Below are 26,230 nucleotides of genomic sequence, written 5' to 3' on the forward strand. Positions count from 1 at the left end.
CTCCGAGGACAAAGGAAGGTTGGCCTGGATAAGGTGACAGTAACACATGCCTGAATAAAAAAAAAAAAAGGCAGAAAATAACTACTATTACTACTACTACTATAGGAAAAAAATATAAATGGGGTTGCAAGATCAATGTGGAAATAAGAATACTATGAAATATGTAAGAAAGAGGAGGTGGAACAATGGAAGGGAGGAAAAGGTTCTGGGAGGGATGAAAGGGGAGTGAAGTGGAAGGGGAAAGCTGGATGTACTAAGAGGATGACCAAATTGGGCTAAGGGTAAGAGGATGTAGGATTAAGAGGAGGGTGCAATAGTACACGGAGGAGGAGGAGCAGGTAAGGAAAAAAAAATCAAATACCAGCTTATAGGAAGTGGAGATGGGAGTAATAAAGGACATGGAATGAAGGAAGAAAGGGAGAGGAGAGGGAAGGGATAGAGAGGGAGGGAAGGGAGGAAGAGACGGGGACTGCAGGTACACTACAAAGAATTTCCATTTCAAGAACACGTTTGGCTAATGGAGTGGCGCTAAAAGTGATTACGTGGAGATAAGGAAACTCGCCCCCGCCGCTGACTACAGGAGGAGGAGGAGGAGAAGGAGGGAGACTGGAGAAGTGGGGGAAGGAAGGCGGTCACGGTGGGGCTTAAGTAACCTACCTCTACAGTGTTTATTCATCGGCTACAGGATTTTTCTCTTACTTCTTCCCCTCCTCCTCCTCCTCCTCCTCTTCTTCCTCCTCCTCGTGCCGCGGCGGGATCCGTTCAGCCGTAAATCGTGCATTTTAAGCAGTCGGGAGGTTGTAAGTTGCTTAGTCACGTGGTTTCTAGGAAGTGGAGAAATTAATTGACGGGGCGTATCTTTCAAAAGTAGAAAAGTTAATGTGCTGCAGGTTTTCATCGAGGACGTGGAGAAAATATACTTGTAATGTGGCGTTCCTAAGGTTGTGAGACGCGCGGCCATAAAAGTTTTAGGATACAGGGAAGTGAATGCGCTAAGGGATTTCTTTTGCTGAAGGGAGAGTTTAATTTAGTGTTCCCTAGAGACAAATGGAGACTTTTTTTTTTTTGTGTGTGTGTGTGTTTTGATGAATAGTTACGGAGTTTCTAAGTAATAGATAAATTAATTTGTCTAGGTTTTCATCTATTACAGATAAAGGAAGGAAATATGTTAGTTTTTAATGTTACTAGGTAGATGACTAGATACCCATTTTTTTAACTAGAAAACTAACCTTTTTTTTTTCCATCTACTACGAGCAAAGCCATAAAAAAAAGTAATGTATTTTTGTAATAGCCGAGAGAGAGAAAATATCTAGCTCAAAAAATACTTCGGCTCAATTTATTTTTCATAAGTTTTTTTTTTTTCCTATAAGACATAAAAGTAATAGATTAGACACGTCATCTACTTTCGACACGCAAAGAAAACATAACAGTCCGCGGTTCGCTTCCACTACAAAAAGAAAAAAAGAGAGTGAAAAAAGAAGACACTGCCAGAGAAACACCGGCCGCTCATCGCGCTTCTAACAAACTCACCAAATTGCCACGCGAGAAAATTATAACCTAGATACTTTCTCATCGCCCGCACTGCTCACGACGCTACATTGGTGTGTGTGTGTGTGTGTGTGTGTGTGTGTGTGTGTGTGTGTGTGTGTGTGTGTGTGTGTGTGTGTGTGTGTGTGTGTGTGTGTGTGTGTGTGTGTGTGTGTGTGTGTGTGTGTGTGTGTGTGTGTGTGTGTGTGTGTGTGTGTGTGTGTGCGCGCCAGATGTCGTGCTTGCGAGTATATCATATCTGCTGCTACTGTTACTACTAAAATTACTACTACTGCTACTACTACTACTACTACTACTAAGAGTAATACCATACCTTCCACTAGGACCACCACCACCAACACAACCACAACTACTACAACTGCTACTACTAACTAACCACCACCACTACCACCACCACTTCTGCAGTAAATTCTATTGATACAAGCACTGGAGCATACACATCCACACCACCACCACTACCACCACCACCGACGCCACCACCACCACCACCACCACCACCACTCACTCCATTGTTTTGTCGAAGCCAGACGTTACAACACCACTTCTTCCTCCTCCTCCTCTTCCTCCTCCCTTACCTCCTCCTCCTCCTCTTACTAAGGTCGAGGGAAAGGGATGATGGAAGACGCTGCTATAAAAGATGGTGGGAAGGATTAGAGAGGGAAAAATTAGGAAGAGAAGGGAAGAGAAGGGAGGAGGATGGGAGGGAGGGAAAAAAGGGAAGAGAAAGGGAAGCAAAGGGGACCGGAATGGAAGTTTCCTGCTGGACCCAAACATGTCCCTGGACCGGAAGCGTCGCGTCCTGTGGTACGGAGCGACATAACGGGAGAGAGAGAGAGAGAGAGAGAGAGAGAGAGAGAGAGAGAGAGAGAGAGAGAGAGAGAGAGAGAAACATGCTTTTTTTCATATAATTTCTCTCTCTCTCTCTCTCTCTCTCTCTCTCTCTCTCTCTCTCTCTCTCTCTCTCTCTCTCTCTCTCTCTCTCTCTCTCTCTCTCTCTCTTCTGCCAAATCACTGTTTCCTATTTTAGTATCATCTTCGTTTTTTTCTCCTTGTTCTTACGTCAATAATTTTTGTCCTCCTCCTCCTCCTCTTCTTCTTCTTCTTCCTCCTCCTCCTCCTCCTCCCCTCCAGCAACAGCTCCTCAGTTTCTCAAGTCAGGGTTGCTAGAGTCAATGTCCTCGGTAGCTCCCTCCTGGCCCGCTCTTCCTCCTCCTCCTCCTCCTCCTCCTCCTCCTCCTCCTCCTTTTTTTTTTTTTTTCCAGTTAATCACCTTCATTTTTTGCGTCTATTTTTTTTTTACTTTGCCCACACTCCCCTCCCCCTGCAACTCTCTCTCTCTCTCTCTCTCTCTCTCTCTCTCTCTCTCTCTCTCTCTCTCTCTCTCTCTCTCTCTCTCTCTCTCTCTCTCTCGTTTTGATTTATTCTCCCACAGTTTTATTTGAGACCCCTTTCCTCCTCCTCGCCTTCTTCTTCTTCTTCTCCTCCTCCTCCTCCTCCTCCTCCTCCTCCTCCTCCTCCTCCTCCTCATCTATTTCAATTTTCCCCACAGTTAGGGCGGGAAAACAAGGAGGAGCGTAGAATAAAGAAGGGGAGGAGAGAGAGGAGGAGGTAGAAGATAAAGAGAAGAAAAGAAGAGGATAAAATAAGACCAAAGAAGGAACACAGATAGAAGAAAAACAAAAGAAAACTAAAAAATACAAAATCACAAAAAAAAACGAAAATAACAAGAAAGATAAACGAGAAAGAAGAAAGAAGGAGAAGAAAGATAAAAGAAGATCAGCAACAATCAATAATAAATAAAAAATACAAACAAAGAATAAACAAGAATAGCATCTTCTTCTTCTTCTTCTTCTTCTTCTTCTTCTTCTTCTTCTTCTTCTTCTTCTTCTTCTTCTTCTTCTTCTTCTTCTTCTTCTTCTTCTTCTTCTTCTTCTTCTTCTTCTTCTTCTTCTTCTTCTTCTTCTTCTTCTTCTTCTTCTTCTTCTTCTTCTTCTTCTTCTTCTTCTTCTTCTTCTTCTTCTTCTTCTTCTTCTTCTTCTTCTTCTTCTTCTTCTTCTTCTTCTTCTTCTTCTTCTTCTTCTTCGCTACAATCAGATTAATTGTCTCAAGGATAATGTCGAATTAGGGTAGCGACCAACACATTAGCATTTGACGAACAAGAAGAAGAAGAAGAAGAAGAAGAAGACGAAAGATAATACGAAGAAAAAAGAAGGAACACCATGATAAACTGATTTTTCTCTCTCTCTCTCTCTCTCTCTCTCTCTCTCTCTCTCTCTCTCTCTCTCTCTCTCTCTCTCTCTCTCTCTCTCTCTCTCTCTCTCTCTCTCTCTCTCTCTCGTCCCGTCTCGTCGTTAAATTTATTGTTTAGTTTCTCCCGTTTTCTTTCTCTTGGGCGGACGTCTGCTCTCGTGTCCAAATAAAGGCACGTACTAACTTATTTTTTTTATATAATTTACTGCACACATTTGCTGTTTGCCGGAGTGAGAATCGTGTTTACAATGAGGAAATGCTCTCTCTCTCTGTCTCTCTCTCTCTCTCTCTCTCTCTCTCTCTCTCTCTCTCTCTCTCTCTCTCTCTCTCTCTCTCTCTCTCTCTCTCTCTCTCTCTCTCTCTCTCTCTCTCTCTCTCTCTCTCTCTCTGATAGGTCAAGGCTGAATTACGTACGTACCTCAGTTCTTCCCAGGCCATGCCCCACCCAATCTCTCTCTCTCTCTCTCTCTCTCTCTCTCTCTCTCTCTCTCTCTCTCTCTCTCTCTCTCTCTCTCTCTCTGCCACGCCCCACGTAATTCTCCTCTCCTCCTACCATTTCCCACTCTGTTTCACTCTTACCTAATAATTTTCCTTCTCTGTGTGCTGCCTGCCTACCTGCCCTTCTGCCTGCGACCTTCACACTATTCCCGCCCCTTTCCTACTATCCCTGCCTCAGCCTCGTCCTGCTTTCCTATTTTCTCTGTTTTTTTTTGTTTTTTTTTGTCAGTCTCATTTGTGTGGCTTTTGTTGACATTCTCCTCAGTAAAAACTAAAAAAAAATAGTCTGATTTTGTCTTTCGTCTTTTTTTTCTGTTCGTTCTTTTTTTTCTCTTTTCCATGCCGTTTCGTTTTAGTCGTTTTTTTTTTCCTCTCTCTTTCGTCTGCTTTTTAATATTCTTTTTTACGTAAAATAGTCGTTATATTCTATCGTTTCTTCGCTTCCTCTTTTCAATTTATTCATCTGTTTCGTTTTTACTGTTTCGCTTTGGACATTTTCTTATATCTTTCTCTTTCGTATGCCCTTTAGTATTTCTTCTCGCAAAAAATAGAAGAAAATAATAAAAAAAAACGATTTATGTAATCTTGTCTTTTTTTTAAGTATTTCAATTTATCCTTCTGTTTAAAATTCTTTCCAACCTAACCAAATACATCTAGGGTCTCTTCCTCCTACCTATGTATCCCTATGCAATCTGCTACTACCCACATTAATCTCCCTCTACCTCAAAAGGAAGCGAATCACACTGAACCCCACATATCATCCTAACTCCAGCTCTTACATCACCTAACAACACCTCACTCGGTTTCATCCCAACCTTCCCATCTGTTTTGTTACCTGCATCCTCTCCCCACCATTACAACCCAACTCACATCTCTTGCCATCCTGCGTCGCCTTGCCTTGCCTCGCCGCGTCCCAGCCCTTGCCATTGTAACAGCAGCGGCGGTCACCAACCTGAGGACGAGAGAAGAAGAAGACGAGATTTGATTAGTGAGTAGAGATCGCATACTGTGTTTAAAATATCGGAAGTGAGAAAATGTTATCTCCTGAAATAGACAAGTAGATAGAGTGACGAAACTATCATACGCATAAATAGCGGGGGAAGAGGAGAGGAAAGGAGCAGAACCCGATAAGCGGTAAAAAGTAGATATATTCATAGGACGCACACACAAAAAGGAGGCAAACTCTTTTATAAACAGCAGAGAAAGACGCCACAAAATGCACTTCAAAAAACACACAACCGGCAAAATGACATAAACGACGAGCCGGGGATACAGAGAGAGAGAGGACCATTGGCAACAGAAAGGAGCCGAAGATAAACACAGACAGGCGCATAAAAGATAACCGTGTACCAATATATGATGCAATAAGAGCGCGGACTGACACTGAGGAGCGAACGGAGATAAAAAGACCGATAACTGATGCGGGAGGAGTGGAACGGCTAATAAACAGACGGAAGATAAAAGACAGGCGTGCGATAAGAAGAGGAGGAAGGCGTGCGGATACTCTAGGCATGAAAAAAGGAAGAGTTACAAAAGGGACACGTACATGAGGGAGGCTCCGTGGATTCCAAAGGGCCATCGAAGGTATTTGTACAGTTACAGCAGCTCAACTTCCGCTAACTTCCTACTGCCGCGTCAAAATTCCCGTGGTTGCCAGAGAGAGAGAGAGAGAGAGAGAGAGAGAGAGAGAGAGAGAGAGAGAGAGAGAGAGAGAGAGAGAGAGAGAGAGAGAGAGAGAGAAACAAAGGTTCCCCCAGAAGCTGTAAGAGTCAATGGCCGGCGACCGTAGCAAAGGAAGAGAGCTTACTCACGCTCCCTCTACCTGTACTCTCTCTCTCTCTCTCTCTCTCTCTCTCTCTCTCTCTCTCTCTCTCTCTCTCTCTCTCTCTCTCTCTCTCTCTTACACTTGTCCTATTCTCTTAATTCCTTTCTCTTTTTTTCTATTTTCTCTTCATATTCTCATCATTATCTCTTCATTTCTTTCTCTCCTGCAAATCCAAACTAATAATTTTTCCTCCTCTCTTTCTTTTCCTCCAAACCTAAAAGTTTCCTCGCTTTTCTTTTCCTCTGTGCTAACTCCTCTACCTCGCTTATTTCATCTTGACGATCTTTCTCTCTCTCTCTCTCTCTCTCTCTCTCTCTCTCTCTCTCTCTCTCTCTCTCTCTCTCTCTCTCTCTCTAAACCTCAACCTGATATGAAATTCTCCTCCTTACTCTTAAGAACTATATCATTTTGCCAAAAGTCACACCACAAACACCACCACCAGCACCATCACCAATTTTACCACCACCACCACCACCACCACCACCACCACCACCACCACCACCACCGCCGCCACCGCCGCTCATCATCATTCCCTCAAAAAACACCGCTATCGTTCCCCTCCCCCAGGTAATCCCGTCAACTAATTATCGGTGGGGTGGAAAAAATCAGGTGCAACAGCGGACTACCCCCTACTCCCTCCCACTTTCCCACTCCTCCTCCCCCCTCACCCCTGAGAGACGCCCTGTGATTGGCTGGGGGAGCTCGCTGAGAGGACCAATCAGGCTGTCACTTTCGAGTCCATCATGAGGTAGCAGGTAAACAAAGAGGAGGAAGAGAAGGAGGAGGAGGAGGAGGAGGAGGAGGAGAAGGAGAAGAAGGAGGAGGAGGTGGTGGTGGTGGTGGTGGTGGTGGTGGTGGTGGTGGTGGTGGTGGTGGTGGTGGTGGTGGTGGTGGCGGTGGAGTAGAACAAGAGAGGTTAGAAAAAGGAAGAAGAGGAAGATGAAAGGAAGAAAAAAATAGAGTGAGGAGGATTAAGAAAAGGACATAACAGAAGAAGAAGAAAACAAAGAAGAAGGAAACGAAGAAGATAAAAAATAGGAAAGATAAAGAAAAGACGAAGGAAGAAAAAAAGGAGGATATGAAGGACAAAGAAAACAAAGAAGAGAGAGCTGAGGAGGAGGAGGAGGTGGAGGAGGACAAGGAAGAAGACAAGGAGGCATTCAACCCCATTCCGAGCCAGTAATACGTTTCTTCCAAAGGAGGAAGATGAGAGGGAGGGAGAAGGAAAGATGGAGGGAAGGCGAGAGAGAGAGAGAGAGAGAGAGAGAGAGAGAGAGAGAGAGAGAGAGAGAGAGAGAGAGAGAGAGAGAGAGAGAGAGAGAGAGAGAGAGAGAGAGAGAGAGAGAGAGAGAGAGAGAGAGAGAGAAGGAGAGGGAGAATAGGAGAGATGAGAAAGAGACACAGAGGAGAAAAAACGCCTGAGAGAAACAGACATTATTGAAAAGGAGGAGAAGAAAGAATTGGAGAATAAATGAAGGAATAGGTAAAGGAGGAGGAAGAGGAGGAGGAGGAAGACAGGGACACCAAAACGGCAGAAGAAGATTACAGTATAACTCCTCACGTCTTTCCTATCCACCCTTCCTCCCTCTCTCTCTCTCTCTCTCTCTCTCTCTCTCTCTCTCTCTCTCTCTCTCTCTCTCTCTCTCTCTCTCTCTCTCTCTCTCTCTCTCTCTCTCTCTCTCCTTCCCGCTGCTGCTATCATTATTACCACTACCACCATCACCACTACCATCACCACCACCGCCATTACTAGATATCATCACTGACACCACCAGTAACATAATGATCACCACCACCACTAAGTAGTTATGAATACTGTGACGATGGTGATGACTGTAGTAGTAGTAGTAGTAGTAGTAGTAGTAGTAGTAGTAGTAGTAGTAGTAGTAGTAGTAGTAGTAGTAGTAGTAGTAGTAGTAGTAGTAGTAGTAGTAGTAGTGGTAGTAGTAGTAGTAGTAGTAGTAAAAATAATAATAATAATAATAATAATAATAGAGAAGGAGAAGGAAAACAACAACAACAACAACAACAACAAACACAACAAGTATTACTTCAAGAAAACAAGAGCACACAAAAAAAAACGATGATGATAATAATAACAATAATGGTAATAATGATAACGATAACAGCACCAATAACAGGGGAGGCAGAGGAGTACGTGATCTCATTGCTGCTGCTATTCATCATTGGCGGCACGTCCGATGCAGCCCATCAATTTGTTAACGGTCCAGGCAGCCTCTGAACAACGCTGGCTGGCTCTAAATCACCGCTGGATATTAAGATTCCAAGATACTTTTTTTTTCCTTCGCCTCCTCCACTTCGCAAACTTTCTGGCCATTCATCACACTCACACACACACACACACACACACACACACACACTGAACATAATCGTTGCTGCGTCCGTCGTGTAATACTTTTCATTTATCAACGTAAAATTCTCCTTCGGGCACTTACAGGTTCAGGGGAGTAATATTGCTCGGGCTGTGATTGCAAGGTTCCTCTGCTTCAAGTGCTGTAGTTACTGTATTGGCAATTTTCATGTCATTGGCAAATTCATATATTTTTACAAGTGACCCCCATCATCAATGCCATTAAACCTAAACAAAAACGGAACAGGGCCAAGAATGCATCCCTTGGGTACGTCACCTTTTTGCGCACAGTAAGCAAGACAGGTGGAGAAAATGCCGTTTAGAACCACCGCATGTAGTCTACAAGGAAGCCACTCGTGTTTAAAACCATTCTCTGTAGCGGTTCGGAAAACCACTCGTGTTTAAAACAACTCTGTTGACGCTTAGAAGGTAACTCGTGTTTAAAACCATTCTTTGTAGCGTTCCAGAAAGTAACTATCGTGCCACTCGTATTCAGAACCACTCTCTGTAGCTGCCAAGAATCCCACTTGTGTTTAAACCAACCCTCTGTAGCCGCTGAGGAAACCAGTGGTGAATGGTCCCAGAGATGCCATGTGTCAGCAGTTTATTGGCCAATCGTTCACAGGAAGCTTAATCAAACACCTTTTGGAAATTCAGATATATGACGTTTAATGGTCTGCTTTCATTGTCCACGTCAAAAATAATGGAAGAAGTTAAGGAGGCGGAGGAAGAGGAGGAGGAGGAGCAGGCCCAGTTGGAGGAGGAGGAGTAGTGGGAGGTGGAGAGAGAGAGAGAGGAGAATAAGAAGGACGAAGAATTGCAGTGTGCTCTGGTTCAGTCAGCAGATGTTTAGCACCAGTCATAACGTGAGAGTCAGCAGGTGTGAGACAAGGAAAGTGTATGCAATCTGCTGCTAATTCTCTCTCTCTCTCTCTCTCTCTCTCTCTCTCTCTCTCTCTCTCTCTCTCTCTCTCTCTCTCTCTCTCTCTCTCTCTCTCTCTCTCTCTCTCTCTCTCTCTCTCTTTAGAAACAATAGTTGGAGATGACGAAAAAAATGGTATAGACAACAACAACAACAACAACAACAACAACAACGACAACAACAACAACAACAACAAAAACAACCTGTTCATTCATGTCAACCTCTTTCTTTTTATTTTTTTTTTGCCTCCCCTCCTTCTCCTCTTTTTCTCTCCCCCTCTTCTGCTTCTGCCTTCTTCCTTCTCCTCCTCCTTCTCCTCTTCTCCATTCTTGACACCTTCATTTCTCGCCTTCTCGCTCCCCACAACTTCTCTCCCTCTACCACCTCCTCCTCCTCCTCCTCCTCCTCCTCTTTCCCACCCACCTTCCTCCTCTTTCCCTCCACCTCCGCACCTTCTCACCTGCCATTTAATGCTACCTGCTGGCTAATAGCGGGTTACCTGCCGCTCAAGGGGGGAGGAGGAGGAAGAGGAAAGGTAGAGGAAAATTAGGGAGAAGGAAGAAGAAAAAGAGGATGAGGAGGAGGAAAGTTTGCAACAAAAACTTGAAGGCAAAGAGAGATTCATAATGACTTTACAAATGCGAGGCAACATTTGAACATAAAACGTGGCAATAAAAATCAATAAATTCACTTAAACTTGAATGATAAAATCGCAAACACATGATGCTTAAATCGAGTTACTTTGCTGAGAGGAAAAAGAACGATTCATTAGCTTACGATAACGCCGCCAAGACCGAAGAAAAAAAAAAGTTTAACTCGCAAAAGAATAAAAAGGCGGAGTCAAGCAATAATTTAAACGACCCATTAGAGAAATTACCGGTCGATAAAACTCCAATGATCTATGACAGTAAAGAAGGGAAACTATTTTATTATGCGAAATTATTAATCTCATGAGCCTTGTCAAAATTCATCACAACACAACCTGCTAAGAATGAAGAGAAGAGAAATATTGACTAGACGAGAAAGGAGACGTACAAAAAAATAAAAACAAACAACAGCAACTCGAAAAACGAAAAAAGGAATATACGTAGAAAGAAATCAATAATGGTTGAGAAAGAAGTAAGCAAGAGAAAGGCAGTAAATAAGAACAGGGGAAAGGAGGAAAAAAATGTGAATAACAATAACACCATGAAAGTGTAAAAGAAATATAAGAAGAGGGGGAAAGAAATTTTGAGGTTGGAGAAAGAGGAGGAGGAGGAGGAGGAGGAGGAAAAGCGAGGAAGAGAGCGGGAGGGGGATATAAGCAAGGGAAGGTGGAGGGGAAGGGGGAAGAGGGAGGGAACATTACGTGGGGGAATTTAAAATTGTCACCACTCCCCCCACCACTTCTCACCCCCCAACCTTGCCTTCTCACCTGTTGCACCCCCTTCCCTCCCTCCCCCCGCCTCCCCCGGTAACTGTATCTGGCCCAGCAGGTGTCAGTGACTTGAGAGAGAGAGAGAGAGAGAGAGAGAGAGAGAGAGAGAGAGAGAGAGAGAGAGAGAGAGAGAGAGAGAGAGAGAGAGAGAGAGAGAGAGAGAGAGAGAGAGAGAGAGAGAGAGAGAGAGAGAGAATGTTTGACACAGACAGAAAAAAAATAAAGGAGAGAAAAACAGAACTAGAGAGACTGACTGACAGACAGACATGTAGTTTCATAGACAAACAAAAGCAGAAAGAAAGACAGACTGAAGAAAAGAGACAGAAAATAAATGAATAAATCCCAGACAGGTGCTAACAGACAAGTAAAGATAAAACGAAATAAAAAAAAAAGGAAAAATGGAGACTAAACAAAAATGAGAGGAAAGAAAATAGATCAAAATAAGAAAAAAAAACGAGAAAAAAGACACAAATTAGAAAGTAACAACCAAAAAAGGAAAAAAAAGACTTAGAACAAAATAAAAATAGCAAAAAAAAAAAAAAGAATATAGGAAAATAAAATATAAATACATATAAAAACATGCGAATTAGGAAGTGATAGAAAACTGCAAAATTATAATCATACCAAAATAATTTCCAGAAGCATGGTTTTGGAAATTGGGCAGACTGACGTTATCGGGACCATCAGCGTCTACCCTTTAAGCCCACCGCCCGCCGGCCACCAGCGGGAGGGATAATTTTGTCCCAGCCTGGTGTTCGGCTGCCTGTTTGCTTGCTTCCTTGCTTCCTTGCTGACGTCGCTCCTATTAATCTTGTTGCTCGTGTTTATTGTTATTATTGATGCTGTTGTTGATGTTGCTGTTGTTCGTGGTGGTATTTTTTTGTTGTTGTTGTTGTCTTTGTAGTTGTTGTTGTTGTTGTTGTTGTTGTTGTTGTTGATGCTGCTATGAGTAGTAGTAGTAGTATCGTTGTTATTATTACTGTTGTTGCTGTTATTATTACTGTTGTTGTTGTTGTTGTTGTTGTTGTTGTTGTTGTTGTTTTTGTTGTTGTTGTTGTAGCTGCTGCACTAAGACTACTACTACTACTACTACTACTACTAATACAACTGCTACTACAACTACAACAACAACAATAATAATAATAATAATAATAATAATAATAATAATAATAATAATAATAATAATAATAATAATAACAATAAAATGGTAAGAATAATAATACTGCTCCAACTGGTGCTGCTGCTCCTACTATTACTGTCATCGTCATCATTAATCCAGTTTATAAACTCAACGCTCACAGACGCGACTGACATATCTTACTATAATTTATACTTAATAGACGGGTCCTAGAGAGAGAGAGAGAGAGAGAGAGAGAGAGAGAGAGAGAGAGAGAGAGAGAGAGAGAGAGAGAGAGAGAGAGAGAGAGAGAGAGAGAGAGAGAGAGAGTCATGGGGTTCGCCACGCCCTCTTTCCAGCCCGCATGATGGTGGTGAAGGTGGTTGCTGCTGTTGCTGCTGTTGTTGTTGTTGTTGTTGTTGTTGTTGTTGTTGTTGTTGTTGTTGTTGCTGTTTCTTCTTCTTCTAAGCCCTAATTCTACTTCCTGTCTTCGTCTTCTTCCTCCTCCTCCTCCTCCTCCTCCTCCTCCTCCTCCTCCCCATTTTTTTCTCATTCTCACTCCTGTTACTCTTAATAATAATAATGACAACAATAATGATGATGGCAATTTTGATGCAAGAATGATATGAATTGTCTTTTGGTTAATGATAACTGTGGTGTTGTAGACATAGTAGTAGTAGTAGTAGTAGTAGTAGTAGTAGTAGTAGTAGTAGTAGTAGTAGTAGTGACATTGATAAGTGGCCGCTCTTCCACCTCCTACCTTCCTCCCTTCTCCTATTTACCTCCTCCTCCTCCTCCTCCTCCTCCTCCTCCTCCTCCTCCTCCTCTTTATACCTACTCCTTCATCTTCCCTTCCTCATCCCCACTGTCATTCCCATTCTCTATCTAAACATTGATTCTTCTTCTTCTTCTTTTTCTTCTTCTTCTCTACCACCACCGCCACCACCTCCTCCACCTCCTCCTCCTCCTCCTCCTCCTCCTCCTCCTCCTCCTCCTCCTCCTCCTCCTCCCACAATCATCCTCCACGCACTGGTTACTTCTTAGTTGTAAGTCATCAACAATCTCTCTCTCTCTCTCTCTCTCTCTCTCTCTCTCTCTCTCTCTCTCTCTCTCTCTCTCTCTCTCTCTCTCTCTCTCTCTCTCTCTCTCTCTCTCTCTGGCGCCAAATGTTGCTCCAGAAAAATATATATAATTTCTTCCTACACTCAATTCACTCACAGCTATTACGATGGACAATATCTCTCTCTCTCTCTCTCTCTCTCTCTCTCTCTCTCTCTCTCTCTCTCTCTCTCTCTCTCTCTCTCTCTCTCTCTCCGGTACCAAGAGCAAGCAGAAGCAAGCAAAAAAATAATTAGAACTGAGCTGAATATTACCGCCTCTTAGCAGACCAACTGTCGTCTTAATCACCGTTCTGTCTTCAATCTCTCTCTCTCTCTCTCTCTCTCTCTCTCTCTCTCTCTCTCTCTCTCTCTCTCTCTCTCTCTCTCTCTCTCTCTCTCTCTCTCTCTCGCCTTCGTCTTACCTCACTCACCAAGGCGAGCAAAGCAAGCAGAAATTGGGCAAGGCTTAACCACTACCTGGCAGTCGTGGCGAGGCGGAGCTGCGGCGGAGTGACGGATGGCGGGGAGTAGTGGTGGTGGTGGTGGTGGGTGAGCAGTTCTTAGGCTCTGATAGGGAAGGGAAAGTAGATGAGTCGGATGGTGTTTACAAGTGGATACCAGTGGATGCGGGTGGATAAATGTTGATATCAGAGGTCATTTTTGAAGAAGTGGAGTGATGGTGGTAGTGGAGGGAAGGTGGAGCAATAGTTTTTTAAGAGTGGATAGGGAGGGAAAAGTAGGTGTAGGATCTTTACGAGAAGACACAAGTGGCTATTATACAAGAATTATTATCATTTTTAGTCTGTTTGATTTAAATACACCAATCAACACTAAGATATTAAAGACAAATGACCCACAGTATAGAAGGAAATATGAATAGGGAGTGGAGAGTGATAATAGGAGTGGGGGAGTAATTAGGAGTGTCTTTAAGGGAATTTTTATTGAGGCTGGGAAAAGGAGGAGTGCAAGGAAAGATGGAGGGATGGAGGGATGGAGGGAGAGGCGGAGTGGAGGAAGGAAGAGAAAAGGATAAAGAGGGAAGGGAAGGGAGAAATATTACTAAACCAGGAGAAATGTAGAAAAGGAAAGAGGCACAGGAGAGGAGGGAAGAGGGATGGGAGGGAGATGGGAAGGAGGAACGTGCATGTGGGAAGAAAATAACAAAAATATGATGGATGAATATTGGATGAGTGGTGTGTGTTTTTTTTTCTTTAACCTAATATCTATCTATCTTTTTTTTTTTTCTCTCTCTCTCTCTCTCTTCTCTCTTCCCTCTTGTTTTACTTTACTTTCTCTCAGCTGGCCGCGGTTTGCATAGGGCGTGCTGAGTTGAGGGGAATGTCCTCAGCGCTGACCAGGTGTGGGGAGGCGGGGAGTAAAAGTCTCCGGGGTTTAAGCGGCTAGAAGGAAGATACAGTGGCAGTGATAGATGGAACTAAGTAGGCGTGTCATATACAGGGAATGCCACGTGTAGGTATGATGGCTTCTTTTAGCTTTCCTTTTTTTCTTGTATTGTTGTGTTCTTATGATAGCTACATTGTGTATTTGGCAGCGATATAATAGAGGCATCTGTCGCCACTTCTTCGGATTACTGAGCTGAAAACGTCGTTCCAGAATTTGATCAGCAATGGAATGGAACGAAAGGAAGCTGAGGAAAGGAAAGAATTTGGAGATTGAAGCGATATGGGTGAAGTAAAAGGAGAATGAGGATTAAGGGAAAGGTCAAAGAGGAAATAACCCGCTGAAGAATGAATGGAGTGGGGAAAGAACTCCATGAATGAAGAAACGTGACGGAATTAAGTAAATAGTGATGAATAAATATGAAGAAAGATGAGGAAATGATTGACTAAAGAATGAATGAAATTAATAAGCATGCGATCATAATGGTTTGGGAAAAAAATGAATACATGAATGAAATTAACAAATAAAATAGAAGCACATGAAGTTGTAAATCACCGACTGACTGACCTTAACTTAATAACAAACAATAAACTATTAGATTACTTTAAAAAAATAGACAAACATCTGAACATCAACATAAAAAAAAAGAAAAAAGAAATCACTGAACAGAAGGAAGAACAATAAATAATAATAAAAAAAGGGTTAATCAAACAAACAAGTTAAGAGTTAGAACCGCTTTGAAAATAGGCAAACAAATGAACATCAATACAAAGAGACATACATTAAAAAATAAATAAATAAATCACTGGACAGAAAGAAAAAAAATATAAAAGATACGTAAGACTAACTAATGAAAAATAAAAATACTTAAGAAAACAAACAAATGGACATCAATGCAAAAAAAAAACACACTAAAAAAACAAATAAAAGAAAAAAATCACTGAGCAGAAGAAAGGAAGAGGAAAAGAATAAAAAAAAAAAAACTAAGTGAGACAAACAAGTGAAGAATGACGCCTGCGAGGGAATGACGTGTCAGGGGAATGAAGTGAGAGGGGAATGATGCAACGTGTGGGAGGAGGAGGAGGAGGAGGAGGAGGAGGAGGCGGGGAGGGAAAAATGCTGCGATGAGGAAATTTCTGTGGAGTCGTTGAGCTGGCAGTCATCAGCGTCCCTTTTGGAGCGAGACAAGCCACGCCGCTCACTTCAGCAAGCAGGCAGGCTGGCAGGCAGGCAGTGAGTCAGTCAATTAGTTCAGTAAGGCAGTCAGTTAAGTCAAATTGGCAGTTTAGTATGTTAGATATTTTAAATCGGTGAGTTTGTTAGTTATAGAAGTCAGGTAGAGTGAGTGAGCCAGTGACTTGTATTTAGTCAGTCAGTCAGTTAGCTAAGTCAAAAGGTTAGATGAATTAGTTATATTAGTCAGTAGAATTAGTCAGTTTGTTAGTTATAGAAATCAGTTAAAGTGAGTTGGTTTGCCAGTCAATCAGATGTATTTAGTCAGTCAGTCAGTCAGTCAGTTAAATAATACAGTCTGTCAAGCCAGTCAACTAATCAGCAGCAGTTAGTTACTCAGTCAGACATTCATTCACTAAAAATCAGTCTATCTATCAGTCAGTCAGCCAGCAAGTGAGTCAGTCAAACGACACAGTTTTCTCCTAATTTAATAAGTCAACCACTTTTCATTAATCAGTAAATCAATCAGTCAATCAGCAAATTTGAATATTTCACCAGCCAATCAAATACTAAAACAAGTCACTCAGTTACCCAATCACCCTAATTACTAAACTAAACACATAATAATAACCTTGTCAATCAGAAAGTCAGCTAGTCAATCAGTTAGCTAATCAGTCAGTCAGTCAGTATTAAGATAAAACAAACAAACAAACAAACAAACCATGACAGTAAGACGGGGAACCAGTCATTCAGTCAGTCAGCCAGTCAGTCAATCAGTCAGTCAATTAATTAATCAGTAGAAAAACACTCAAAATAACCATAATTTCAGTTAGCAGACCAGTAGATAAAACTGTAATATTTAAACACAACAGTCTCAGGCATTTAGCAACCCACCCAGTCAGTCCATCCTTCAGTCAGTCGGTCGGTCAGTCCGTAGAAAAGCAAAAATAACCACACGCAGTCAGCAAGTCGGTGGATAAATAGGAACGTTAAACATACCAGCCAAAACCACTTAAGAAGCCACATAGTCATTCAGTCAGTCATTCAGTCAGTCAGTCATTTATTCAGTCAGTCAGTCAGTCAGTCAGTCACAAATAACAGCCCAGAATAACAACAATTTCAGTCAAAAATCCAGTAGAGAAAACGGCAAACTTAACACTTTATTCACCAAACCACGTAGTCACACCATTAGTCAGTCAGTCAGTCAGTCAGTCAGTCAGTCAGTCAGTCAGTAAGACACACGCAACTCTGATACAATAAAAATGGATGCCTCACCACTCACCACGCAGCGAATCACTCACCCACTCACTCATTAGCGGTCATAAACAGTTACTCTGGTACCGTATCACCAACACACGCACGCACACACACAAAAAAAAAAATATATATAGACATAAAACAAAAGCAAACCTGAATTAAAGAGAGAGAGAGAGAGAGAGAGAGAGAGAGAGAGAGAGAGAGAGAGAGAGAGAGAGAGAGAGAGAGAGAGAGAGAGAGAGAGAGAGAGAGAGAAAACATACCACCACGATGGACGAGAAGGCAGGAGGCAGGCACCCAACCAGTCAGTAGTCAGTCAGTCAGTCAGTCAATCAGTCAATCAGTCAGTCAGTCAGTCAAGGCAAATAAGTCGTGGCTACTGGCTATCATTCCCTTCTGTCAGGTACAGTTAGTCACCTGAGGGCACGCCAGCCAGTCAGTCAGTCAGTCAGTCAGTCAGTCAGTCAGTCAACAAGTCAGTCACAGCAACGGGTCACTTAAAGATTTATAAATGCTGACTGTCAGTTATAATAAATGAACGTTGATTTGATTTCTTCTTTATTTTTTCTACATTTATTTATTTTGCTTTCTTTCTTATCTGCAGTCTCTCTCTCTCTCTCTCTCTCTCTCTCTCTCTCTCTCTCTCTCTCTCTCTCTCTCTCTCTCTCTCTCTCTCTCTCTCTCTCTCTCTCTCTCTCTCTCTCTCTCTCTCTCTCTCTCTCTCTCTTAACTAGGACAGCATTTGGAATTTGTCATCCTCTCTCTCTCTCTCTCTCTCTCTCTCTCTCTCTCTCTCTCTCTCTCTCTCTCTCTCTCTCTCTCTCTCTCTCTCTCTCTCTCTCTCTCTAACCACAGGGGCCACGGTTGAAGGTTATTACTGAAGGGGGGTTTCTTCTCCTCCCCCTTCCCTCCCCATTACCCATCTTCCCTTCCCTTCCCTTCCTCTTTTCTCTCTTTCTCCACGACGAGAGAGAGAGAGAGAGAGAGAGAGAGAGAGAGAGAGAGAGAGAGAGAGAGAGAGAGAGAGAGAGAGAGAGAGAGAGAGAGAGAAAATTAAAGTAGTGTATAATTTTTCTCTTATTTTACAAGTGTCTTTGTTATTGATTGATTTTTTTTTCTCTTTCTTTCTTTCTCTCTTCATACTCGACTACCTGCTTGACTACTCTCTCTCTCTCTCTCTCTCTCTCTCTCTCTCTCTCTCTCTCTCTCTCTCTCTCTCTCTCTCTCTCTCTCTCTCTCTCTCTCTCTCTCTCATTAACAAGTGCAGATACATAATGATGAACCACCACCATCACCACCACCACCACCACCACCTCCTCCACCACCACTACCACCACCACCACCACTATATCCTGTTCCCGCCTCTCTGTGCTCCACTTTCCACTGCCTCCCTCTCCCCATCCTTCCCTCAGGGGCCCCGCATTCCCACCCACCCACCCACCTACCCCTCTCCCACCTACCCACCAATCTACCTCCCCAGCCTGCCTTCCTATTCACCTCCCCACCTATTGAACGTGTCTCTGTCAAAACATGTAAATTACCTAAGGTTTATGATCAGTACAGGTAGCAATAGGTGTGTCATTGGAGGAGTGTATATTGTTCACACACACACACACACACACACACACACACACACACACAAACACACACACTCTTCCTTATCCAACGGTATTGTGCCGCCACAAATTTTCCTCCAGTTCAGTTCACTTCACCGAATTCCACTTGTTGTTATATTATATTCTTATGAAGCTTATGATTCTTTCTTTTATTTTCCTTTTTCTTTTTCCTTTTCTTTTTTTTTTAAACCTCCTTTGCCTCTCTCTCTCTCTCCTTAGCTACCCGTTTCCACATCATACCAGCGGGAGTTTCTATCCTCTTCCACCACCTCCTCCTCCTCCTCTTCCTCCGTCTCCTCTTTCCTCTTCACCAAAAAACCCAACTTTCCTGCTTGGCTGTCAATCAAGTTGTGTGCCCCTCCTTAAGTTACCCTCCTTTTTTCCCTCCAAGACCCTCCTACTTTTTTCCCTCCCACACTCCTCTCATCCCTCCCCTTCTTCTTTTCACCTGAACTTCCTACTTTCCTTCGCTCTCCTAATATATCGTTACTTCTATACTTATCTTACAAACACGTTGAATTTTCTACTTCTACTAACTGCCATCTCACTACAAACCCATTACTCCACATCCCTTCATCCCTATCTCCCTTACAAGCTTCCTAACCCTTCTATACCTCCTCAGCCTTACTCTCCACACTCCATCTTTCTCTCTCCCTACTAACTCTAGACCATCTGCAACCACACCCACCATTCCACATCCCTTCATCTCTATCTCCCTTACAAGCTTCCTAACTCCCTCAATTCCCTCCACAACCTTACACTCCGCACCCCATCTTTCTCTCTCCCTGCTAACCCCCACCCATCCAGACCCTTACCTGCCACCCCACCATTCTGAATGGCCCCAGGTGAGCCAAGGAAGAACGCACACAATACCTTGCCTCCCTAACATGTCCCCAGGCGCGCTCCTCCACCCCAGCCAGTCGAGTTCATTACGAGGTTATTCAGGCCACTCATTTGCACCCTCGCTGCACAGTTAGGCGAGCTCAATTAGGAGAGAAAATGAGCGCAGGTGTGATGTATCTTGGGGTGTATTTATTATCTCTGCTGTTTTGGTTCTTTGGCTTCATTAGTGCTTGTTATTCTTCTTGATGTTGGTGTTGTTTTTGGAAAGGTGTGTGCGAGTTGGTTGGTGTTTCTGTGCGTGTTTAGAAAGAAGGGTAAAGGGATGGATGGGAACAGCTGTGTGTGTGTGTGTGTGTGTGTGTGTGTGTGTGTGTGTGTGTGTGTGTGTGTGTGTGTGTGTGTGTGTGTGTGTGTGTGTGTGTGTGTGTGTGTGTGTGTGTGTGTGTGTGTGTGTGTGTGTGTGGGAGCATTGCTGATTGACTTGCTTTCGTTTCCGCTTCCCTTTCTCCCTTCTCCTCCTCCTCCTCCTCCTCCTCCTCCTCCTCCTCCTATTCCTCGTTTTCCCTCCCTCTCCCTTCTCCTTACCCCCTTCATTCAATCTCTTCACTCTTTCCTCCACCTGTTTATTTACTTTATTACTTCCTCTCTCTCTCTCTCTCTCTCTCTCTCTCTCTCTCTCTCTCTCTCTCTCTCTCTCTCTCTCTCTCTCTCTCTCTCTCTCTCTCTCCATTGCAAATCATCATCATCTTGCAACTACGCACACACACACACACACACACACACACACACACACACACACACACACACACACACACCTTTCCTCATCCTATATTTTTTTCCCTGAACTCTTTCACCTTTTTCCTGTTCTCTTTTCTTTCTCCTTGTCTATCTGTCTGTCTCTCTGTCTGTCAGCCTATTTGTGTGTCTATCTTTGTCTGTCTGTCTGTCTGTCTGTCTGTCTGTCTGTCTGACTATCTGACTGTCTATATCTGCTACACCTCTCTCTCTCTCTCTCTCTCTCTCTCTCTCTCTCTCTCTCTCTCTCTCTCTCTCTCTCTCTCTCTCTCTCTCTCTCTCTCTCTCTCTCTCTCTCTCTCCCGCGGGCCATCAAAAGTGCTCTGACCTGACCTCCTCCCCACCTCCTCACCCCCCTTTCCCCTTAGGTTACCCCTCTGGCGTCTCTCTCTCTCTCTCTCTCTCTCTCTCTCTCTCTCTCTCTCTCTCTCTCTCTCTCTCTCTCTCTCTCTCTCTTTTCCTCTCTCTCAGGTAATTACAATCGTGGTGTTTTAAAAGAATCGTTAGTTGCAAGCACCGTGAAAATTGCAAGAATGTTCGTCTTCTCTTCTTATTGTTCCCTCTCCTTTCTTTGAGTTAATCCCATTAGGCACAGCTTGTAATTCTGGGGTGCAAATTATCCAGCTGTGTGTGTGTGTGTGTGTGTGTGTGTGTGTGTGTGTGTGTGTGTGTGTGTATCTTTTAATGTTCTTGTTGTATTACTTTTCATTCTTTCTGTGTGTTTCTTTCTTGTCTCTGTCTCTGTATATGTTTGTATCTCTCTCTCTCTCTCTCTCTCTCTCTCTCTCTCTCTCTCTCTCTCTCTCTCTCTCTCTCTCTCTAATAATAATAATAATAATAATAACAACAACAAAAACAACAACAACAACAAGTACAACACCAACAAAAAGAACACACACACACACACACACACACACACACACACACACACACACACACACACACACACACCTTTTGCTTTTTTCCTTGACTAACTTGTGCATTTTCTTTGTTTACAGGTGAGAGCACGCGGCAACCTGTGACGTCACGTGAGGCAGGTGTGTGTGTGTGTGTGTGTGTGTGTGTGTGTGTGTGTGTGTGTGTGTGTGTGTGTGTGTGTGTGTGTGTGTGTGTGTGTGTGTGTGTGTGTGTGTGTGTGTGTGTGTGTGTGTGTGTGTGTGTGTGTGTGTGTGTGTGTGTGTGTGTGTGTGTGTGGATGGGTGGGTGGGTGTGCAAGAGAGAGAGAGAGAAAGAGAGAGAGCTCATTGCTACACCCGGACAAAACAACAGGGACGGTTCCTGGGATTTCAACCTTCTCTCTCTCTCTCTCTCTCTCTCTCTCTCTCTCTCTCTCTCTCTCTCTCTCTCTCTCTCTCTCTCTCTCTCTCTCTCTCTCTCTCTCTCTCTCTCTCTCTCTCTCTCTCTCTCTCTCTCTCTCTCTCTCTCACCCCTTTCCCCTCTCCTAGCTCCTCCCCTTCACCCGTATGTCCGCTCCTGTGTTCCTCCCCATAATATTCCCCAATACGTATCATTTCTCTCCCCTCATCTCCTCTTTCCTCTCCTTCTCTCCTCTCCTCTTCCCCTTCAGGACTTAAATCTTAGTAATATCAAACTGAGTCACTGTTTACTCCTGAAGGTGCCACGTAAAAAAAAAAAAACGCCTACTTTAAAATGTCTTTTCTATTTTTTCTTCCCCTCTCTCTCTCTCTCTCTCTCTCTCTCTCTCTCTCTCTCTCTCTCTCTCTCTCTCTCTCTCTCTCTCTCTCTCTCTCTCTCTCTCTCTCTCTCTCTCTCTCTCTCTCTCTCCTTACGAAAAAGTGGGAAAGAATCTCGTTTTCCTTTCTTTTTTTCTCTTTTATTTATTTTCTCTCTGTGCTGTTGATGATGATGTGGGAAGAGTGAAAATAATCTGTTTTCTTTACTTTTTTTTCTTGCTGTCTTTACACGGATGAGATATAGTGCTTCTGAATCTCTCTCTCTCTCTCTCTCTCTCTCTCTCTCTCTCTCTCTCTCTCTCTCTCTCTCTCTCTCTCTCTCTCTCTCTCTCAGCAGTAATAGAAAAAATGTCTGGCATAAAAGCAACGTGACTTTCTATTTTGTTTTCATTATAGTTTTTTGTTACTCCTACGTCGTCTATTTCACATTCCTGGCGCCTTGCTATGATTTCTTCAGGGGGGAAGGAAAGTATCGAGCTGAAGGAAGGAGCAACTAACCACAATGACTCTCACCTTTTCTGGCAAACTTTCTATCTCTTGGTCATTGCGAAGCGGCGGCGGCGGACGAGTGCGTGGGGGAGGAGGGGGGGGGAGAGAGAGAGAGAGAGAGAGAGAGAGAGAGAGAGAGAGAGAGAGAGAGAGAGAGAGAGAGAGAGAGAGAGAGAGAGAGAGAATGCCGGGGATATATATATATATATATATATATATATATATATATATATATATATATATATATATATATATATATATATATATATATATATATATATATATATATATCTCTCTCTCTCTCTCTCTCTCTCTCTCTCTCTCTCTCTCTCTCTCTCTCTCTCTGTTATTTTTTTCTTCTTCCATTATCTCATAGACCTTGCTTTCCTACTTTCTCTCTCTCTCTCTCTCTCTCTCTCTCTCTCTCTCTCTCTCTCTCTCTCTCTCTCTCTCTCTCTCTCTCTCTCTCTCTCTCTCTAGACGTGACTCAACGCATGTAAATACAACGCAATTAAAGAAAAAGGAGAAACATGATATAGAATCTTAGGAGAAATTCTCTCTCTCTCTCTCTCTCTCTCTCTCTCTCTCTCTCTCTCTCTCTCTCTCTCTCTCTCTCTCTCTCTCTCTCTCTCTCTCTCTCTCTCTCTCTCTCTCTGTCTGTCACAAGGGAAATACCTAGTGAACATTACGAGAGTACTAAGAAGGTTCAGCTTACCAAGGTCAGTTTATTACGTACGCGACCTTAAGTTCTCCTCCTTTCTCCCGGTGGCCACGTGGCAAGTTGAGGCGAGCGCGTGCAGATGGCGCCACTTCCCGTGTTGTGTTCCAAAGCACCGCGGAGGAATTGCGCAGTAAGAAGAATGGGAAGAAGCTAGTAGTTGTAGTGGTGATAGTGGTGGTGGTGCGGCTAGTAGTAGTAGTGGTGGTGGTGGGTGAGGTAGTAGTAGTAGTAGCACCAGTAGTAGTAGTAGTAGTAGTAGTAATAGTAGCAGTAGTAGTAGTGGCAGTGGTAGCGATGGCGGTGTCGGTGGTGAGGAGTAGTAAGAATAAGATTAAAAAAATATATGGGAAATAATTAGTACTGTAGTAGTAGTAGTAGTAGTAGTAGTAGTAGTAGTAGTAGTAGTAGTAGTAGTAGTAGTAGTAGTAGTTGTAGTAGTAGTAGTAGTAGTAGTAGTAGTAGCAAGATTCAGAATGAAAATAATAAGCAAAACAATAATATTCACGTGGTAGTATCAACAGCAGCAGCAGCAGCAACAGTCGTAGCAGCATTAGCAATAAAAGTAGTAGTAGTGATAGTAGTAAAAGTAGTAGTAGCACCACAAGCAATCATAATTTCCCCAGCAGTAACAGTAGCAGGAGTACCGTCAATCAGTAGTGAACGATTAAACCAAGATTATAGCCTAGAACAACTTTTTTTGTCAACACCGCAACTGCAACGAAAACACGGACAATTTTAACGCCTGGCTACCTGCGCCGGGCCGGGACTAGCAGCCACGCCCCGCCAGGCACGCCGAGCACTGCCGATAAACATTAACACGAACCCAAGGAAACGAAGAACAGGAGACGGAAGATGGATGAAAGAAAGGACGAATACTAGAAGACGGAGAAGAAGAAGAGACGAAAAGAGGAATAAAAAGGAGACGAATACGAGGAGACGGAGAAGAAAAAGAAAAAAAAAACGGAAGAGGAATTAAAAAAAGACGAATACAAGGAGAAAAAAATAGACGGAAGAGAAAGAAAAGAAAAACGAATACAAGGAGAGGAATAAAAAAATAAAAAATAAACACCAACACAAGGGAGAAGCAGAGCAGGTGTTGCGAACGAGTGAGTTCAGTGTTGGTCTGATGATGAGCACTTGTTCCTAACTTTATTTTTATTTTTTTATTTTTTTTTATATCCCTGAGGTGCAAAACAGGTTGAATGGCGTGGAAATCTTGGGTGTGAAGACTTGCATGCTTGCCTGATTTCATTTAAAACTCTGTATACTGATCAGCTTTCTAACGCGAGACCAGGAAAAAAAGGGGGAAAAAAAGACTGAGACGAAGAAGAAGATGGAGGAGAACGAGGAAGAAAGAACAAGAAGAAGAAGAAGAAGAAGGAGGAGAATGAGGAAGAATAACAAGGAGGAGAAGGAGGAGGACGAGAAACAACAAAAAACATGAAAGGAGGAAGGAGAAAGGTGAATGATCCAATAAAATAGCGTAGTTGCTCACGTGACTTACATGTCAGAAAACGGAGCAGAAATGACACGTTTTCTATCAACAAGTGGATGGCTGTCTTCCGCATTCCTGCCGCTGGCGTCCCCGTTCGTTCAAAAACCTCTGACAGGATGGACAAAACAGATCGTAAAAAGGGGCACGCATCTGGCGGACGTGGCGAGGGGAAAATGATCGCTCTGGATAATTGGCGGTGTAATTATAAGCGAGGTAGGAGCGCTTGGCAGGATGTGTGAGGCGCGGCGAGGCGAGGCGAGGTGAGGGAAAGCAGGGACGGTCTGCGTGTGTGTGTGTGTGTGTGTGTGTGTGTGTGTGTGTGTGTGTGTGTGTGTGTGTGTGTGTGTGTGTGTGTGTGTGTGTGTGTTTTGTCATTGTATGCTTTTTTTGGAAGGGCTTAGCATGTTTTCGTTGAGGGCATGATAGGTTCTCTTCAACCTGCTTTCTCTTCTTATACTCGTAATCTTCCTTCTCCTCCTCCTCCTCTTCTTTATTTACCTCTTTCTTCGTTCTGTTGTTGTTGGTATACTAAATTATTATTATTATTATTATTATTATTATTATTATTATTATTATTTTCTCATTTTTTCTTCTCTTCTAACTCCTTTCACCTCTTCTTCTAATCCCAAGTCTTTAATCTGTGATACTTTCCTCTCATTTACTCATTTTCCTTCAATTACTGTTTTTTTTTTCTCTCTCTCTCTCTCTCTCTTTCCCTCTCGCTTCATCTTTACAACCTCTCGCCCTTTTTATCTCCTTCGTACCTTAATTCCTGTCTATTCATACACTTATTCAGTATTCCCTGCTTCCGGGGTACCCCAAATTACTTAGAGTCACAGATGATGGTGTTATTTTTGCTTCCTAATCTGCTTGGGTTACCTCTGCTCAAGTGGCTGTAAAGTTGCTCGCTACGGAACTGTTAGTCTTGGTACAGGGACTCCCACGTGTAGGCTTGATGGCTCCCTGCAGCTTCCCTTGTGTTCTTGTGGATGTAAACTTGTATAGTCGTGATCTGGGGACGAGTAATTTGTTGTACTTAGTCACACTGTGTTTTTTTTTGTTTTTGTTTTTTTCTCCTGAGTCTGAAGTTTTTTGATTTGCTTATAGTCTCCCTTCGAAACCTGATTGACAGATTCTTAGTTAACCTGTGGACTTAGATTGAGGGAAAAGGGAACACAGAGGAAGGATATGGGGTTATGTTTGTCGATTTATGAATGTGATTGGATCTTTGTCTTATCTATTGGTACTCTTATACTTTAAATCTCTCCTGTTACCTGACGTACTTAAGACTGAGGGAAATCTTAACACGAGGGAAAGAAGTGCCGGTATGTTTCTCGACTTCTGAATATTGCTGTTGACTTAGCTTCGTGTTGTTTGTTACCTGACGAGCTATGACTGAATATGTCTATCAATGCAGACTCTTCTACTTTCTTTAATTACTTTAATAAGTTAGTCTCGAATCCTGACTTTTCTGGCATCCTTGCGATCTACTCACTTTTTTTTTTCTTTAAGATTAGTTTAGGTCTTGCGATGAAAGAGGTTAGATTTTATGAATGAATGCATGCACTCTTTTAATTTCTTTGCTGTTTACTTAACCATGAAACGTTCGACTCTTTCCACTTACTACTACTACTACTACTACTACTACTACTACTATTGTTACTATTACTTTAACACGGTCCATAATTGCACAAGTAC

General features: G+C 42.9%; 1 long non-coding RNA gene across 1 annotated transcript in view; it reads right to left on the bottom strand.

The window, feature by feature from the left end:
• Window positions 1-26,230, bottom strand: part of LOC135100074 (uncharacterized) — a 115,476-nt gene that overhangs the window by 89,038 nt on the left and 208 nt on the right. The window contains exons 1-2 of the long non-coding RNA XR_010268519.1: window positions 25,412-26,230; window positions 5,167-5,248 (exon numbers count right to left, since the gene is read on the bottom strand). The exon at window positions 25,412-26,230 is cut by the window's right edge and continues 208 nt beyond it. This is a non-coding gene — a long non-coding RNA (uncharacterized LOC135100074). The remainder of the gene's footprint in view (window positions 1-5,166; window positions 5,249-25,411) is intronic.

The sequence above is a fragment of the Scylla paramamosain genome, chromosome 4 (genome assembly GCF_035594125.1).
Source record: "Scylla paramamosain isolate STU-SP2022 chromosome 4, ASM3559412v1, whole genome shotgun sequence".
In the NCBI taxonomy this organism is placed as follows: Eukaryota; Metazoa; Arthropoda; class Malacostraca; order Decapoda; family Portunidae; genus Scylla; species Scylla paramamosain.